General features: G+C 37.1%; 1 long non-coding RNA gene and 1 pseudogene across 7 annotated transcripts in view; one reads left to right on the forward strand and one right to left on the reverse strand.

Moving 5' to 3' along the window:
- Positions 1–18,925, reverse strand: part of LOC107518356 — a 143,572-nt gene that overhangs the window by 100,995 nt on the left and 23,652 nt on the right. Inside the window, exons 3-6 of one of the 7 annotated variants that reach the window (XR_001598840.2) lie at positions 16,678–18,218; positions 14,427–14,501; positions 13,662–13,740; positions 9,886–11,138 (exon numbers count right to left, since the gene is read on the reverse strand). This is a non-coding gene — a long non-coding RNA (uncharacterized LOC107518356). Of the gene's footprint in view, positions 1–9,885; positions 11,304–13,661; positions 18,219–18,925 lie in introns of those variants that run through there. The other 6 variants (XR_001598838.2, XR_001598842.2, XR_001598843.2 and 3 more) reach the window with 6 other exon arrangements.
- On the forward strand, positions 11,619–11,737 carry LOC118604152 (annotated as a pseudogene).

Consider the following 18,925-nt stretch of genomic DNA (forward strand, 5'->3'; position numbering starts at 1 on the left):
TCATTTGTAACAATCCTTTTTCAAATAAGGTTATATTGCAGATTGCAAGGATTAGAATCTGGTATCTTTGGGGGCCATTGTTCAGTCTACTACAGAGGGGCACTGAAATCCCATTTCAGTTGCTTTATGATGACACTCAAGGTAATCTCTCAAGAACATCACCAGGAGCAACAGAGGTAAATATAAACACACTGTTGGTATTTGATAAAGGAGTAAGGGGGAAGCAGAAAAAAAGGTCAACAGAGGCTGATTGTAGTGGGATTGTTGTGTAATGGAGATAATGTTTGCTACCTGAAATGATACAACTGTGTCATGGTGAGTAGCTTAAAGGTTGCACCCCAGTAAGCCAGGATGCGACAATCAAAGGGCATTAGAGTAATTTTAGATTAACCATTTGTTGTAAAATCAAACAACTTCTTGGTGCCAAAGCACTCCTTTTCTGACCCATCCAATTCCCTGCAATACATTCAATTATTTTAAGAAAAAAATAAGCCACACTTTTTATCCCCACTAGTACTACACATCTGCTCCTTAAAATAGCACATGAGATTTCTTGGCTCATTTTTTCTCTTGCAAATTCAGTACTTCAGGAAATTTCCTTCAAAGTCAAGGTCCAAAGGATAGTTTAGTAAATCTAAACATGTCTACCTTCTCAGAAATTTCCTAAGAAATTTGGATTCAACACTGGATTCTACCAGTACCAACTGGGTGCCTTTGGTTAAGTCATGTCCTACTCATCCACTGAGAGACTGGCCCTTCTCAGCTACTTAATCTTTCCCCTCATTTAGAATGATCTTGAAAATGTCTTATGTTGACTTCTAAATTGTGAACTCTAGATGGCAGGGAAAAATGTCTTGAATAAAATAATGGCTAATTTATTGAAACACGTGTTCCTTCTAGCACTCAACAAAGCCCCTATAAATCATGAAAATTATTCCTGTTTTAGAGATGAAAAAACTGAAGACTTAGAAAGGTTAGTTGACTATCTTAAAACTGTACAATCAACCAGAGAAAGATAATTCAGAATTCACACCTTATCTGAGTCCAGGCTTTATACTCTTCCCCCAAAATTATGCTTCCTCCCATATCTCTAGCACTGTTCTAGTACAGTGTCTAGAACATGGGGAATCTGGGAGGAAATAGTTTATGGATAAGAATAAATTAAGAAATAGAAAATGAAAGAAAAATTGTATTTCCACTAAGCATGAGCTATGCCACCTCTGGAGTGCTGGAAATCTCGAGGCTCGTGTGTGAGAGAGGACAAGCAGAGGAATATTGAGAGGGACAGTGAGATACAAAATAAAACCTTGCAAAGTACAACTTTTTACACTTCTCAAAGCAATTTTCATAGGTATTGTTTCATTATATTGTTACATCTGGGATGTATAAAGTGTCAGAAGTGGATTCCCACTTTTAGTAATAGAAATGCAACCTGAGATATTATGTAACTACACTTCCTAGATAGTAGGGCCAGGATTAAATTCAGTGCTTTTCCCACTGGGCAGCATACTCTCTCTCTCCATAGACTCTCCTAGTAGGACACAAATTCCTTAACTATAGTCTACTTAAAGGTCCTGAGGCCAGCACCCTTCCACTAGCCCCCTACAACAATCATGAGTACACACGTGTGTGCACGCGTGCGCACACACACACACACACATATACTTCCTTTTCTATATTTGCAGTGTCCTAGGGGTGAAGAAACAAAGATGAGAAGCCTGAGGAAGGAACAGAAAATCTGTAAAGGGCACAAGGAACCAGACTAATGACACTGTCATCACAGCTTTCCCAGAAGGTCTCGAGAACTTTTTCCAATGGGTTCTATAAGCAAACTATACATGTGTATATATTTCTGGGTGTGACTAATGACCATGACATAAGAAAAGTCATAGATCATCCATTATAGGCATGGTGTCTCTCTGCAAAGCTTAAAACAGACGTAGGTGAACACCTAGCTCCCCAATCCTCTTGTTGTGGACCATAAGCCAATTTCTCGCACTTCATTTTTGAAGGAGAACTACAGAATGATTTTAAGAATGAAGGTGTCATCACTACAAAGTGTCTAACACAGATCCAAGCAAATAATTATTATTTAAACTATTCAAAGAGGCCACTTCTTATGTAAAATGGATATATTTACACATTTAATTTTTGCAAATGTAACAACTCCATTGCATTAGTTCAAACCTCTAGTAAGCCACAAGTTATGAGTTAATTAGTTATAAGCTTCTTCAGGTTATAATCTCCATGAGGACAAAAATATTTTTCTTTTTTAACACTATAATCTCAATGTAAGATACAATGTTTGGACTAAGTAAAAATATCGACTACAACTTTTACTCATATGTTGTAAAGGTGGCTTCAAAAGAAGCTCTTTGAATGTTTTTTCTCATTCGAAATTCATCTTTTGCTCCAATTGTAGAACAATTTAAAATGATATGGCTTTTGCCTAACACCAAGAAATTACTTATAATTTTGTGTAACAAATTTATAATTGCTAAATGATCATACGATCATGTACACCAGATATGTGGTGGACATTTGTTGTTGTGCCTATTCATTTTCCTTTCCTTCAGCATCTGGGTGTGTCAGACCAGTTTTCCTTTGAGAACTTCCTTACTCTAGTTTCAGTCCAATTCATCCAAGGAGGACTGATCCCTGCTCCTGGTCTCGGGGGTGGCTGTGTGACTCTCCAACGAATTAAAGTACAACAGTACCCTGGCCACTAAATTGGCCCAGAGGTGAGCAATCCCAGAATTTGAGTTAGACCAGCAGTCCCCAACTTTTTTGGCACCAGGGACCGGTGTTCCTGTGAGAACCTAATGCCTGATGATCCGAGATGGAGCTAAGGCAGTGATGCTAGCGCTGGGAAGCGGCTGCAAATACAGATGAAGTTTCACTTGCTGGCCCTCCATTTACCTTCTGCTGTGAGGACTGGTTCCTAACAAGCCATGGACTGGTACTAGTCCATGGCCTGGCACTAGTTCATGGCCTGGCCGTTAGGAACCCCTGAGTTAAACTATGAGAACAACATCTCTGTCCTCCATTTGAAATTACCATGTATATTGGCCATGTAAAATATGCCTGATTTGAAGATACCAATCAATGGCCATTTTGCTGCCACATTAATTTGCTTGAGAATGAAGCCAGTCAGAGGAAAGAGGGTCAAGACAAGAAGTGAGGCAGGTTGCTTAAGATAATCTGGCTCCAGCCAATCAGATAAGTAAGCTAATAAGTTCCCCCTTTGTTTTCTTAAGTCAGTTTCAAGGGTTTCTTTCTCAAAACATCAAGAGGCATGTCTAATACAAATGATCACATCAAAATCACCAACAGTTCAAGAACAATTAATAGGAGAAAAATATAAAATTAGGATAATTCTATTAATTTATTTTGCTATGTAGGATAAGAGTATTATCACTCACTTTTCAAAAAAAAAACTAACGTTCATTGAGCACAGTCAACATTTATGAGGACCTACTATGTGTTAGACACTGGGCTGGGTCCTAACATGGGCATGCTCTGGGCTAGCAATTGATTTTGAGGATCGACACACTGAAAAAATGCCAGTGCATAAGGGCGGATGGATTTTTCTTCAAAGAGCCATTAAGTCAGCTTTCCCTTGTGTCTGGTATAAAGCATGCAAATGACTCTAAATGCTTTTATTAAAAAGTGAATTAAAGGTCAGAGGTGAATTTCCCTTAGTCCTTAATTTCCTGTCCGTGTGCCAATGGCAGGCAGGAGAGGAGGGAGGGGCCAGGGGGCATGATTTGTTAAACACCAGATGAAGATCCATGGTAGCTGGGAGAGGCTGTACCACAGGACCTAGCCAAGCTGAGCCTAGAGGCTGAAACTGTGGAGAGATGGTTCCACATTTCTGTGGTCAGATGTTTAACATTGTCAAGGACACCGGTTGAAGGTGTTATTAAAAAGGGGTGGGGGGGCGGCAATCAGGGCTTATCATTTAAGCAGATGAGGTGCAAGAGTGAAAAACAGATGCTCAGATTTAATTAAACAGACTTCTTGGGATCTAGAATAAATATTTGAATATGACTTTTCATTTTGGGGTTTTATTCATTATTATATGTCTTCGAAACAATATCCTGCCACTGGGCTCTTCACTAAGTGCTAGATTATCACAGAGTCAAGCTGAACAAAAGCTCTGCGACTGGCTCTCTCTATGCTTCACTGTACATTACAAATTCTCTGAGCCTCACTTTCCTCATCTTAAATCAGAATATCGACATCTGCCCCTAGAATGGTGTGAGAACTGTGTGATGATGCATGCAGAAGTACCTTTAAAAAACCTTGTACATAGTAAGAACACAGCAAGTGTTGGTTTTCTTTTCTTCCAGTCCTAGTTTCACATAATTCAGCAAACATCGAGGCATTTATTCTGTGGAGCAAGATGTTGGAATGGGACAGACACATGATGGCAGTTATACAGCTGGCGTTCGTATCTTACATCTGTTATTTACCATCCATGAGACTCTGACAGTTTTCCTCCTTCGAGTTCATAGTTTTATTTAATCTTACAGATGGGTATAATCACCATTACTTTATGTACCTCACAGCATTGTTAAAAGGATCAAATGAATCAGTAAATTTAAAACTGCTTTGAAATAAATATGTACCAAATTGTACATGAAATAAAAAAAAAAATTAAAAAATTCAGCCATTAAGTCAGCTGACAAACATTAAAAGTTGATCAATCTTGGCAATGGAGTCTCAGATATGACATCAAAAGCACAAGCAACAACAACAACAACAACAACAACAAAATAGATAAATAGAACTTTATCAAAATTAAAACCTCTGTGTATCAAAGGACATTATCAAGAAAATAAACAACCTATAGAATATGTAAAAATATTTGCAAATTATATATCTGATAAGTCTAGTAGCCAGAATAGATTTTTTAAAAACTCCAAAAAGACAAAAAGAGGGGGAGGAGGCAAAGGACTTAAATAGACACTTTGCCAAAGATGTACAAATGGCCAACAAGCACAGGAAAAGATACTCAACATCATTAGTCATTAGGAAAATGCAAATTAAAACCACAGTGAGGTACCACTTCACACCCACTAGGATGGCTATAAAAAATAATAACAACAGTGAAAAATAACAAATGTTGGCAAAGATGTAGAAGAATTGGAAGCTTTATACATTGCTACTAGAAATATAAAGTGGTTCAGGAGCTGGAACAGGGAAAAATTGCATTAATGGGGAAGGAGTTTTATTTTGTAGTGATGGAAATATTTTGGTAATAGAAGTGGTTGTTGCTTAATATTGTGAATGTACTAAATGCCACTGAATTGTTCACTTTACAATGGTTAATTTTGTTATGTGAACTTCACCTGAATAAACTATTTTTTAAATAGATTGATAACTTCAATAATGTTCAAAAAAGGTTCATCAAAAAATTGTTCGCTATCTAAATATTTTTGTTTTTTAAAGCAAATATAGTTGTTACCTCATACTTTTTAAAATAAAACAATAAATGCATCAATAAATCAACTAATAATATTATCTTGGAAAAATAGTTTGTTGTAAGAAACACAGAGAAGACTCCAGATAAATTTTCAAGCAATGTAACAGATTAATTGCCAATGATATCACTGTTTTGTGTCAAACCATTACCAAGTAAAATCAAAAAAATTAAAACTATCCATAAATTTGCCAAAAGAGCATGTAATACTATGACATAATGGCAAGGGTTTCCAAAGTATGTTATTTGTTTATTTTATATTTTGGTAATCCCTGTCACTGTCTCTACTGAAGAATGTTCTTTCTTTAAATTAAAACTAGCTAAAAATCTATTTAAAGAATACTAAGTGACAACATTTATCTCAGCTCTAAAGCTCAGTCAGCTGAAAAAATAAAGTTGAAAAAATTTACAATTAATTTTGTTACTGCTAAATCACGATGAAGACCATTCTAAGTTCATTTACAGTTTTGAAATGTGTTTATATTGATAGGATATTTTCTTTTACGTAATGTGTTTTAAAGTTTCAAAGCTTATTTATGTGAAAATATTGCATGTTGAAAGAATGCTATTTGATCATTAATAAAATTTGGCCTATGTGTGTGTATATATATCACTCAGGATCTGATCTATTAAATGAAACTACTCTAAGTATCTAAAATGGGAGGAATTTAATATAAGAAGCTGGTTGGTTGCATAGGTAATGGATGATGAGAACTTGCAGGAGACCATGAGGCACTCAGAGGTTCGCAATGGCTGGAAGGTGCTACTGCTCCTGGACTGGAAGGTCAAAGCAAAATGCCCAAGAGTTAGGGTCACCTGGTTGAAACTGGAATTGTCATGAACCAGGGGCCATGGAAAAGATAAAGTGTCAGTTTGAGATCAAAGACAAACAGGGAGATGAAACACCTTGCCTTTTTTTTTTTTTTCCCACCCTCCAATCTCTCGCCAGTCCAGCCCTTGGGGAAACACAGTCAGATGTTGGCTGGTTGGTATCAAAGGCTAGGAAACAAAGACTTCAGGCACCAGGAGCTTCTGTAACATAAGGGCAATCAGGGAAGAATGAGGAATGGACCTGAAGATTAGATGGTCAAAGACCAATATAGAGAGTAAAACTAATTAGCAAGTGATGAGTAAGACATCACATGAATTAGAGATATCCAGTCATGTACATTTAGTCTCTGTCCTTCAGGATCTTACCATCTACTTTGGGAAATGGGCTGTCTGATGCTAAGCTTACTAGTATATAGTTCACTCTTGGATATAATAAAAATAGCAAAGAAAAAATTAATAAAGCACTTTATTTCACAGGTAACAAAAATATTACATATCACTTTATACAGCACTTTCGTACACATTATTTTCATTATTTAAATGAAAAAATTTAACCTTGAGGATTTGCCACGAACCTGAACTTTCCCTGATCCTTGATTTCTCTCTTACCATCAAAGCATCATGGAGTCTTATCTATTTTCACATCATGATCTCTGAGTTCACTAGGGAGATAGATATAATCTCCTAATATTTATTGGAAGAGGGAAGGAGCAAAACAAGGAAGAGTAGCTTACTATTATTAATTCAATATGAAGTGCTTTGTTTACATTATTTCTTTTAATCTTCACAATAATCTGAAGAAATGTCATTTTTATTCCTATTTTACTGGTGAAGAAAATTCAAAAATTCAGGCTCAAAATTCAGATCTAAAATTCAAATCCATATCGCTTTGAATTCAAAGTTCATTCTCTCAGTTATTATATGTAACAACCTTCCAACGAAGAAGAAATGATATCTATTCCTTGTCTACTCCAGTAGATTCTTATGATAAAATGAGATAATACATGTGAACACTCATTGCAAACTCTGAATATCCATGCAACATTACCATCATTATTCTGTACTTATTATTGTTCAGCACTCCAAATCTCAAGCCATACCTCCAGAGTTAAAATACAGGTTAGTTATACTTGCTACAAGTTACCCAACATCTCAATGCCTAATCTTAAAATTAGAAGAGAAGGGAAAATAAATTAACTTATATTGAACCTTTTTGTGCCAAGCACTAAAGTAAGCACTTTGTATGCATCTTTTTATTTAATTTTTGCTAAAATCTGCAAAGTAGATATTATTATCCCCATTTTACAGATAAAGAAATTGAGGTTCAGAAAGCAAAGTTAACTAATATAAGATGTTATAGTTATTAAATATCAAGATAAAATTCAAACTTAAGTTTTTCTTGCCTGAAAACTCTTTCTAACACATCCTTAAGTGGTTGTCAGGGATATTATCACAAAGAATCCTCATTATATACTGTAATATAGACATTAACATCCCATTTTCCAAATGAGGAAACTGTGGTTCAGAAAAAGCCAATGATTTGCCAGTAGAACAAAATGGAGAGAACCCAAGCTCTGGAGAGAAAGTCCTAGATTCGAATCCTCGTTTTGTTATGTATCAAGTAAGTGACTTGGGTTATTTAATTTCTTTCGGTAATGTAGGAATAATAATACATGCTTTATGAGGTCACTGTGAGGATCTAAAGAGACAAGACGTGTAAAGTGCCTGCATGGAATGAGTTCTCAATAAATGGTACCTGCTATATTTTTGTAATCAGTATCCAACTTACATTCCTCTTACGAAATTAAATGAAAAAACTGGAAATGGCATAGCATACTACCTGCTACATAGTAAGTATTTAATAAATGATAGCTATTATCTTATTAGCTATCAAAAATAGTCTTTGCCCTCCCATCTTCTGATTCAAAAACCCATAAAAGGCGCCCTTGTCCTGTCTCCTCAGCAGGATGTCCTCCATAATAAAACCCTTCAAGTTCATTCAGGTGCAGTCTGATCTCTCCCTCCCTGTAATCTGGTAACCGCTGCTATTCCATCTCTCAAGACTTCCACTTCCCCCCAGGCTCAGGGCAGAATAACATCCCTGTCCTTCCTCTGAGGGATGTAAGGAGACTTAAATAATTAACAGTTGTAGGGTGCTTTGAAAAGAGAGCACAAAATACCATAAATCCCAAGAATTAATTCATAAAATCAGTGGTGGGCTTGACAATTATATATGTCCTATTTGTTCAGCTGTGAGAATAGTGTAGAACGTCAAAGTCTGGAGTGTGGTCCAAATCTCTCAGGACCAAGGATTTCCTGCAACTCTATATTGTTGTGTTCTCTAAGGCTAGGATTGCAAAGTTCCAATCTTTTAAACACAGAATTAGGAATAGTTGCATTTTATTAATTTTTTTTTTTAAATCTCTGCACTCCTCAGATCTAACCTGTATCACAATTGGGTTTTGGAAGGCAAATAGAGTGAAAAGCACACACAATTGGTAGTTACAAAGCTTTGTTGGAGTTCTGGTTCCGTCATTCCCTAACTGGGAGTGCTTTGGTTTCTTGCATAACCTATCTTAGTTTTCACTTCCTCCTTAGAAAAGAAAAAGCTAATAGTAATCTAGAAATTCAGGCTGTTATAATAAACTAATGAGATAATGAGATAATGCTTACATATTCATTCACCAGAAGTTTACTCAGTATCTTATTTTGTACCAGAAATATTTGGCAATAGCAATCAGAAAACAGAATTAAAAATATTTTCCCTTCATAGAAAATTACTAAACAGTGAAGAATAGTTGCCATGATTACTATCACCTTAAGATCTATTACACCTTCTCAGAGATTTTGATTCACCCTTATCTGATTACTGGGAATGCAAATGTATTATCTGTACCTAAGTTCTTGACTCAGGCTCTGTTTTTTAGGGAACACAAACTATAACATTAAAAATTTGCAAAACACCTCTATGCTGATTATCTCATTTCTACCTCAAACTACCCAGAACTGCATGTATTAATTACATTCAACCCTAATTTTAAGCACTGATCGTTATTAAATATATGTGAATATTCATTCCTTCAACAAATATTCCCCAAGCAGCTACTCTGTTCTATGCATTGTTCAGTATAATTTCCTACCCTACTTTCTGACACTTTTTAATACCTGGAATTTCATCTTTGCCTTTTATATTTTTAAGCTCTGAGATTTAGTTGACATTTGAAGCCATCTCATTCAGTCTTTGACCCAACACGGAGTCCACCTAGAGCACTCCTGACCATGGTCAGCCTTCACTTGAACACTCCTAATATAGGAGGAATCACTTCCTCACAGAGATATTCTTTAGAATATCCTGTATCATATTCAACTAATATCTTCCTGCTGTGACTATCACCCACTAGGTCTGCTTCACAGAATGTCATCTTTCACTTCCAAATTATTTTTACAGAATCATAGCATTTGAGTATTAAGTGAAACTCAATAATCTTCTACAATACCCTCGTTTCAGAAGTGAGAGTATTGAAGCAAACTGAACATTAGTGAAATGCCTGGAGTTAAAACCTCAATTCTAGGCCGATGTTCTTGCCACAACAGCATGTGGGCTCTCATCCATCTTGATTAATTTACTCAATACGCTAGCCGCTTGTGCACACTCCACATGTGTGTTCTTCCTGTTGTTTCCACTGACAACTCTTAGCTTTGACAAGTTTTATTAAATAAACAAAGATTTATGGCTTTAATGTGCTTTATTAAATACTCAGTTGCTTCTAATCAAAGTCACAAAGTTATTAAATCATTTCGTTAGTTTCTATCAAAACCATGATTTTTTTTTTAATGGAAGACCAACTTACCATTCATTCAACAAATGTATATTTAATATATACCATGTGTCAGGCATTACTAAGTGCTGAAAGTCACAAAATTGAAGAAGATATGGTGTCTGCTGTAGTAAAGCTCACAGCAATTGAGTTGGGAAGATACATACACTAGCCTAGAAGTCAAGAGTGTAGACTCCAGTGTCAGAAGGCCTTGAGAGAGACTCCTAGCTCTCCTACTTACTAATTACATAATACTGAAAAGTTACTCAACAACAGTAGATCCCTATTTCATCATTAGTAAAATGAGGTTATGTAATATAGTATTGACCTCAGTATATTCTAATGATGAGTAATGGCTCAATTATAGCCAACTTTAAATAGTACATAATAGCTGTTTAATAAGTTATAGCCATTACTATAGTTATTATAATTAATAAAAATTCTGTTAATTTAGCCAATGTTTATGATGTTTCCTCTGACAGGCCATCTGTTATATATGATCATCACGGATATGAGCCATCCAGATTGCCTTCAAGGAGGAACTTTCTGACTTATCCGTGGAGGATGTGATAAATAGACCGCCTCCAGCTGTCAGCAGCATCAGGGTCTCTATTAAGTGGAAGGCGCTGCTTTGCTAGGGTCACATCTTTCTCAGAGAAGCCCATATCTGGAGACAAGGCAAAGTGGGGATGTAAAGTCCAGTTATTGCAGCGTAGGTCAGATCAACTCTAATGAGCAATATCCACTCCAGCACTTGTCACCAATTCTGCCCAGTTTAACTTCTTCCTCTTCCCCATCCTGCTTCCTCTCAGGTGTTGATCTCTAGTAGACATTTCACATTCCAACCTTTAACTCCATGTCTTCCTCCAGAGAACCCCACATAAGACAGTACTGGGCAGTAACTAAGAACATGGGCTTTGGAGGCACACTACCTAGGTCTGAATTCTGACCTCTGGGTTCTTTCAGATGAGTCACTTAACGGTATGTTGTCTCAGTTTTTTCATCTGTAAAATGGAAATTACATTAATACCTACCTCAGAGAGGCGGTATGAAGATCAAATGAGTTAATCCACGTTGAATGCTTAGGAGAGTATCTGGCTTTTTCGACCATTCAGCAAATGCTAGCTATTATTTCCACTATTACCATATTCAAGGCCTTGCACCATACCCTGGGGACATGGAAAAAGATCAAGCATGGTGACCCTTGCCCATGACGAATTCTATTAAGTGTTACAATAGATGTGTCTGAACAAGAAAAAACTTCTGTAGTTGTGGAGAAGAATATGCTGTGAGAAGATTCATAATTGGGACAAAATTCCTCCAGAAGATGTAAAAAATTTGGAGAAAGCAAGTTAAGTACTATTTCATAAAGGAGATGACAGCCATGTGCCGCACAAAGAATGAGGGGAAATTTGAAATGAGATTCAAGTCAGGCCATGATATCCAGGATACCACATTTCTGCCATAAACAACAGTAGACACTAGTCTATAGCCATGCCACCCTGAACGTGGTCAATCTCATCTGATCGTGAAAGCTAAGCAGGGTCGGGCCTGGTTAGTATTTGAATGGGAGACCACCTAGGAATACCAGCTGCTGTAGGCATAGAAAAATAAATAAATAAATTTTAAAAAATAAATTAAATGAATAAATAAATATACATGATGGACACTAATAAGGTATATTGCTGTCCCCACAGTACATAAAGGGTTTCCACTTCTTTTCTCTTTCTGTCAGCTTTTTCACTTCTACTACCAGGCAATGTCCTTTAAAACCCCAACAATTACATTAACTGCAAGGTCAGATGAAGCCCTGCCACCAAGTTTGCTCCACTGAAAGCAAAGTAAGAAAGTGTTAAGTCAAGTGGATTTCTGAGAATTTTACTCAGGAAATACAAGTGATTCCACCATGCATCCTGAACACTACACTGAGAAATTTCTTCCATTCACAAACTCTACAGTAGGGACAGCTAAAATTTAATGTATGTGGTATTAGTCCCTCTCAGCTATTTTTTTCTCATAAATTTTATTTATAACACAAATAAAAAGACAAAGTTTGTTACTCGTGCTTATAACGCATTCAAAAACTGCAAGGTGCTTTTTATACTTGATTACCACCTACTTGACTTATGTATTTTAATAAAACCAGCAATGCGTGCATATTCTCCCAATATTCATGAAAAGTCATGGGAACTGTAAATTATACTAACCATAAACTTGCTTAGGATTGACACTGTTACATAAAAACAAATGACATATTCAACATATTTTTTTCAGCAAACCTCCATTTAAAGAACTGAATGGTTGTAGGGGGTGGGAGGGAGGAGAAAGTCTGAGGAAGGAAAAAATGTGTTTTATCCCCACCACGACTTCCCTGAAATAGAGAAAGCATTATTGCTATTTTACATACGAGAAATAATGAGGCCCATAGATAACAGAGTAGGACAGATAAGCAATGACTAACAAAATTGTGGCCCCCCAAAATGTACTTTGCTATGACAGCCATGCTGTATAAGAGAATCCAAGCTCTGGAGCCCAAAATATCCAAGTTCAAATTGTAGATCTGCCATCCATTGTTTGTGTGACACTGGGCATGTTTCGAACCTTTGTGTGCCTCAGTCACCTCAGCTATAAAATGGTAAGCAAAGTGTCACCTGTCTCTTAGACTTGTGAGAATTAAAAGTGGAAAAGGATGCAGTGGCAGTTTAATAATTTAGTCCTTCTTTTCCACTTTCTCACCATATTCCATAGTCTCCTCTATCTGTAAGTGAAGGGTTTCTTGGGTCATGATGTCAAATTCTGACCCCTGGTTCCCCATTAATTGACTTACTACAGAGAAGAATGTCTAGCTGAGAATTAGATCCCAGTCAACTAGCTCAGAATCCTAATTCTGCCTCCCTGACCATTCTGATACCACCCAGAAATCTTAACTTCCTTCACTACTAATAGCTTCCTTTGGAAAGAGATTCTAACCCAGTCTGAATCAAAACTCAGTTTCCTAGAATCTTGGCAGTGGAGAGACCTTCATAGACATCCAGGTCAGAACATTCCCAAGATGAGTTCTACAGCTCACTTGTTCCGTGAGGTATTAACTAGTGCAATACCAGGAATCGTGTGTCTCTCATATTACCCATGGAGAGTATGTAGCTCAGAGAGGGCAAGTGACTTTCCCAAATTCAGTTTGTAAACTGGTGGCAGAGATTAGACCTGAACTCAAGTTTCCCTTCATAACCACAGAGCCCTCTGTTTTCAGTTTAGGCCATGAATTAAATTAAGACTGTTTGCCTAGTGCATCCACCCATCCATTGAATCATTCATTTACAAATCCTTCTGTGCTAAAGAAAATACATTAAGTGCTAAAGACATAAAAGCTTGAGTTCACACTATAGTGTGAATTAAGATATGTAAATGAACAAATAGAGAACAATGTGGTTCTGATCTCAGAGAAGTTATGTACAATAAAGTGAAAAAATAGAGAAGAGAAATTCCCCCAGAAGAGGTAGATTGTGGAAGAAAAAACAGGGACTTACCATGTGATTAACATCTGGGGAGGAGGACTGAAGTGGATCCGACACAGATGACAGGCTGTGCATAGGCCTTTGGACAGCACTGGGAAAGAAATTTGAAAAGTTGCTAACACGTCTCACTTGGTAACTGAGCACAGAGCGGGAAGCTTATGGTGTTTCTAAACCTTGGGATCTGTCACTTCCTTTCCTACCCTTCTTTATTTATTAATTCATTCACTTGCTATTTCGTTCAATGAATACCGATTAGCATTTACTATGGGTTCTAGATATGTGGAATACATTAACAGGCGCTTTCAGCTACCCTTTCCCCAAACTTCTACTCATCCCCTCTTTACACAGGCACACATACATGTACATACACATACATGTGCCCTCAGTATTTTCTTGTTCCTGGCTTAATGAGCACAGTAGAGACAGTGATTGTCTTCAGCGTAAGAGAGACTCTGATTAAAACTCCCCATGGCCTGTTAAAACTTTCCACTGGCTTTTAAAATTACCTTCCCTCCTGGCTCTAGGCAGTTCTCATGGTTCCTAACTCCCTACAGCTGTCTACTCTTCCCCAGGACCTTCCCAGAGTTAATAACTGCCTTGCAGATGATTGCTGGCTTCCTGCTCCATGAATGTGAGAGAGTTCAGTCTCCATCCAGTGTGCCCACTGGATACTGCAGTATTCTAGGTCCTTTTCAGAAATGCAAAAATCATCTTAGACCTCAGGCCTAACTCCTTAATAGATTGCCTACCTTTGAGATTTAAAGAAATGCCACCGACCTTGAGATGACAGATCTTAATTTTTCTCATGAGAATTTCTTGTGAGGAGACACAGCCGTAAGTGCCAATGAAGCCCTGAGTTTGGAAATCAGAAAGAATTGAGTTTGATTTTTATACAAATTATATTACTTTTCTGAGATTCTATTAACTGTATCAGTAAAATGGAGATGGCAGGCTCTATTTCCTAGGGTTATTAGTACCATTAATAAGACAGCCTGGGCAAAGCAGCTAATGTATACAGTAATCAATGTTCAGTGATTGTAATAGATCTCCCTTATTTTTAATCATGATGTATGCACTTCTTGACAAATTGTGAGATTTCAAGTCTCTAAAGTTAGCCAAGGATGAAATTCTGTAAAAGAGAGTTTAATAATTATCTAATAATTATCTTCTTTGACTATTTCCTTAAACTTATAACTTATTAATGTACCTGAAAGCTAGATATTACATTTCTTTGTGGATCAAATTATAAATGCTATTTACCTATGGGGAATTCCACATTTAATGAATAATTTACTAATGAAGTTAGAATTTTTTTTTATGTTCATCCATTTGAAAGTTTCACTTCTTACAAACAGCCATGCATCCCTGCATTGATAACTTAAGTACTTCAACTTTCAGTTTTCCCAATCTCATGATTACAGTTGTCATAAAAATAGCATGAAGAGTAAATGAGATAAATGTACATACAGCACAATTTTTCTCAATGTCATTTCCCCAGTAATTAAAAAATAAATAAAAGACCATTAAAACTCTCTTTGCCTACCATCAGTTAGTGTACAGAAAAAAAAAGAAAAGAAAAGAAAACAAACCAAAGAAAAGAAAAAAGAAAGAAAAGAAACAAACTCAAAAAGTTAGCTATAAAATAAAGAAACATTCATTATGAATTTTATTACTCCAACTACTGTAAACTGTGTAGGAATCTGAGCTGCAAAGCTACCCATTAAACTGTCTTCTCTTTCCTGTTTAAATAAGGCCCCTCTTGGGTCATGGCTGCATGAGCCTTCATGGGTCTGCATCCAGGAAGGAAGAAGTTTCTACGGTAACCATTGAGGCTTTCTTTGGAGGTTCTCTGGGAGAGGCCAGGGTTTGGTGCAAGTGACAAACCCCAGTTCCCTTGATAATGTACAGAAAGGTAGCAGCCATGATGTCCAGGCATGAGCAGAATGAGAGCATTCAGGCGTGAAATCCCTTTCAATTGGTCGTTTGTTTCCCCTGATGGAGAATTCACTTTGTGTGGCTCTTTTGAGAAATGGCTGATCTAGGCTCAGTGATGTATAAATAATAAATGTTCAGAAGGAAAGATATTTTTGTGATTTGGGAAGGGAGGTTGTTGGCATCCCATGGTAATTTGGGTCCAGTTTTTAGAAGGTTTGAAACTGTAAGAGACTGTAGAGAATAGCCCAATAGCCTCATTTATAAATTGGTAAACAGATCACGAGAAGGGGGAAAAAATGATTGGTCAAAGTCACAGAGTGAGGTGGTTGTTATGAAAACATATCCTTAAGCTCTTGATGAATAAGACTTGCATTGTATAACTGTGACTGTCCCGGTAGAATATGAGAAGTATTCAGATAGAGAATTGGACAAGAAGCAAAGGGGATATGAAACACAGAGATCAAACTTGAGCTGAGAATCTGAGAATGAATAAAAGTTGCTCTCATTTATTTAGCATTACAATGTGCTAAACACTTTATGCGTATTGTCTCATTTAATCTTCACAGCAACCCTTTGAGGTGGGTCCCATTACTAGCTACTTTTTTAAAGAAGAACAATGGGCTTTGAGAGGTTGGTCACTTTTACACATAGCCAATAGATTGGTAGAGTTAGGATTCAAACCCAGATCCGTCTAATTCCAAAGCCTGTGCTCTTTATTGACTATTTGTATGGTACCTTCTATAGATAAGCACAAGAGTCTGACACATGGGTAAATTAGAGTCACTGTTCTGGGCAGAAAAGAAAACTAGCACAAGCACAAGCAGAGGCACAGAGGTACATTGCATGCTGTCTCCATCTGGTACCCAACAATTGTAGTAACACTGCTGGTCTCCCATAGCCTTGTCTAAAGATAAGAAAACTTTAGCATTGCTTCTGAAACCTAAGAAACTGGTCCTGGCCATAGTGAGACAATTTGAGACCGACCCAATAATAGAAACCTTCATACAACTGGTGGCCTGGATGCAGCCCCTATATCCTTCATGGAAGTTGTAGTAGTGAAATCTATTATGAACCATTCTCTTTTACAACTCACTTTTATAGCCATTGGGTTTCTGGCAGCTCTAATCATTTGGATCTCCTTTCATTCTGGACACTTGAAGTATAAAGTACTTATATCTCAGCTTCTTTCCATGGGGACACGTTGATTCTTAGTGCCTACAACCAAAGTTGTTCCAGTTCAGTAAAAAGTCTTTCCTGGAAAATCCAGGGTTGATTTTGATAGAAAAATTCCCTGCCCATTAGGAGGCTACAACCAGTCTATGCCAAACAGAGTGAAAAATAAAGAAAGTTATTCAGATGGCAAGGCCAAAGTGGCCACATTGGATAGGAACTATCCAGGTCATAATAACCAAAATTGAGGGCTTGCTCCACAGGAAGCACTTCATATATGGAGCATGTCTTGTCCTTTTCGCAATCGCTTTTTGCTATTGTACAGATGAAGAAATAGTCTCAAAAAGGTTCAGCTGCTTGCCTAAGATCATATAGAGAGCAAGTGGCCAAGCCAGGATCTCTACCCCAAATTCTATGATTCCAAAACCTCTACTCTTTCCACATCACCCCCAAATCAACATTCCACGGTTGGTTGGAATTATAATTTTCGTCACCGTTCTGTTCTGAGTTCCATAGAAGTCCATCGGCTATATTGTTTTAGAACTCCAGATTGGCAGAATTTGACTAAGGAAACAAAAATAGAGTTAATTTATCCTGGATCAAATGTTGGGCTCCTCTTAATTTTTTAGAACAGACATAAACATTGTTCCTCTGGATTGATTCTGTGCTGACATCACCTGGTTTCTGCTTATTTTATCATTTCACCCAGCTCAGTGACATTAAATTGTAATTTATTTCTGCTGAACATTACATGCTATAAAGTACTGATAAACAAAAAAAAAAATGAAATTTTTCTTTCATTTGGTCAACAAGTCTGCACTGCTGCAGTGTCTCAGATGGCAGTACTTCAAGGAATTGAAACTATGGAATAAGCTCCAATCGTTAGGAAATAATTGTGTGATTCTAATGGAAGACTTTGCCAGCCATTATTCTGTTTATGGCCCGTCAACTACAAATTTGTCCAAACTAGAAAGTGCGGCATAATTCTCCAGTAATTGTAATTCTCCATAATGCCTAAACCCAAGCATGCAATCAGGCAGTAGGCAAGGTGATGAACTTCCCCAAAATGTCTCCTAATCCGTGTCCTTTTCCACTGTGTCACAGACTTAGCCCAGTTCTTCACATTTCCACTCCAGGACCGTATAAACAGTCTCCTAACCAGCCATTTGTCTCTGCACTGCTGCCAGGATGATTTTAAAAAAATATCTGACCATGTCAGCCCTGCTAATCACCTTTCTGTGGCTTCCTATTCACTAGATAATAAAGTGGAACTTACGCAGTGGCATTCATAATTAGACTTCTGCGTCTCCTCCTAACATCATCATGTCCCCACTCTCGCCCACCACATCATTAATATCCATTCTGCTCTACCATCACGGCAATAACACTAACATAGTTACCTTTCACTGAGGGCCCATTGTGTATCTGACTCTGCATAACACTTTTTCACAACTTCTCAGAAACCTGTAATGAGATAAATTCTGTATTATTATACTGAGAGTCAGAAAATCAAGGAAACTTCCCAGGATCACACAGCTGATCACTCAGGTAATAGAGCTGAGACCTGAATCCACCTGACTCCCAAAAGCTTTCCATTCTGCCACGTGACCATTCTGAAATACTGGCAGTTCTCTGAATGGGCTTTGCTCTTTATACCTTACTACCTACCATCTTTGCAATTGCTCTTCCCTTTGCCTCTAATACATCTTCCTTTTCTTTGACAGCTGGCTGATTACAATTCATCCCTAAGATTTGGTTCTAATAATATCTTGAGGTGAAATTCTGAATAATTGCCAATGGAAGGATAGAGAAATAAATAGAACCAGACTGGGAGTCAGAAAACTGGCTAAGTTCCTGCCTTTCTCTCACTTAAGCTTCCTTGTCTATAAAATGGGGATAATAATCCACACCCCACCTACCACCTGGAGTTTCAGGGAGGATCAAATGGGATTTTATATTTGAAATCACTTTGCAAAATATCAAGCCCCATGTAAATATAAATTATTATTAATTGTTATATTAATTAAATAATTAAATCTCAGTGATAATAATGAATCTTAGAAATTACTGTTAATGACTATTAATCAAAATGTATGTTGATGGTAATTACGTTAATTAAAAATCTCAATAATAATAATAATTAGCACTGATACTGAGAAGTGGCCCATCAG

The sequence above is a fragment of the Rousettus aegyptiacus genome, unplaced genomic scaffold, assembly GCF_014176215.1.
Source record: "Rousettus aegyptiacus isolate mRouAeg1 unplaced genomic scaffold, mRouAeg1.p scaffold_m13_p_1, whole genome shotgun sequence".
NCBI lineage: Eukaryota > Metazoa > Chordata > Mammalia > Chiroptera > Pteropodidae > Rousettus > Rousettus aegyptiacus.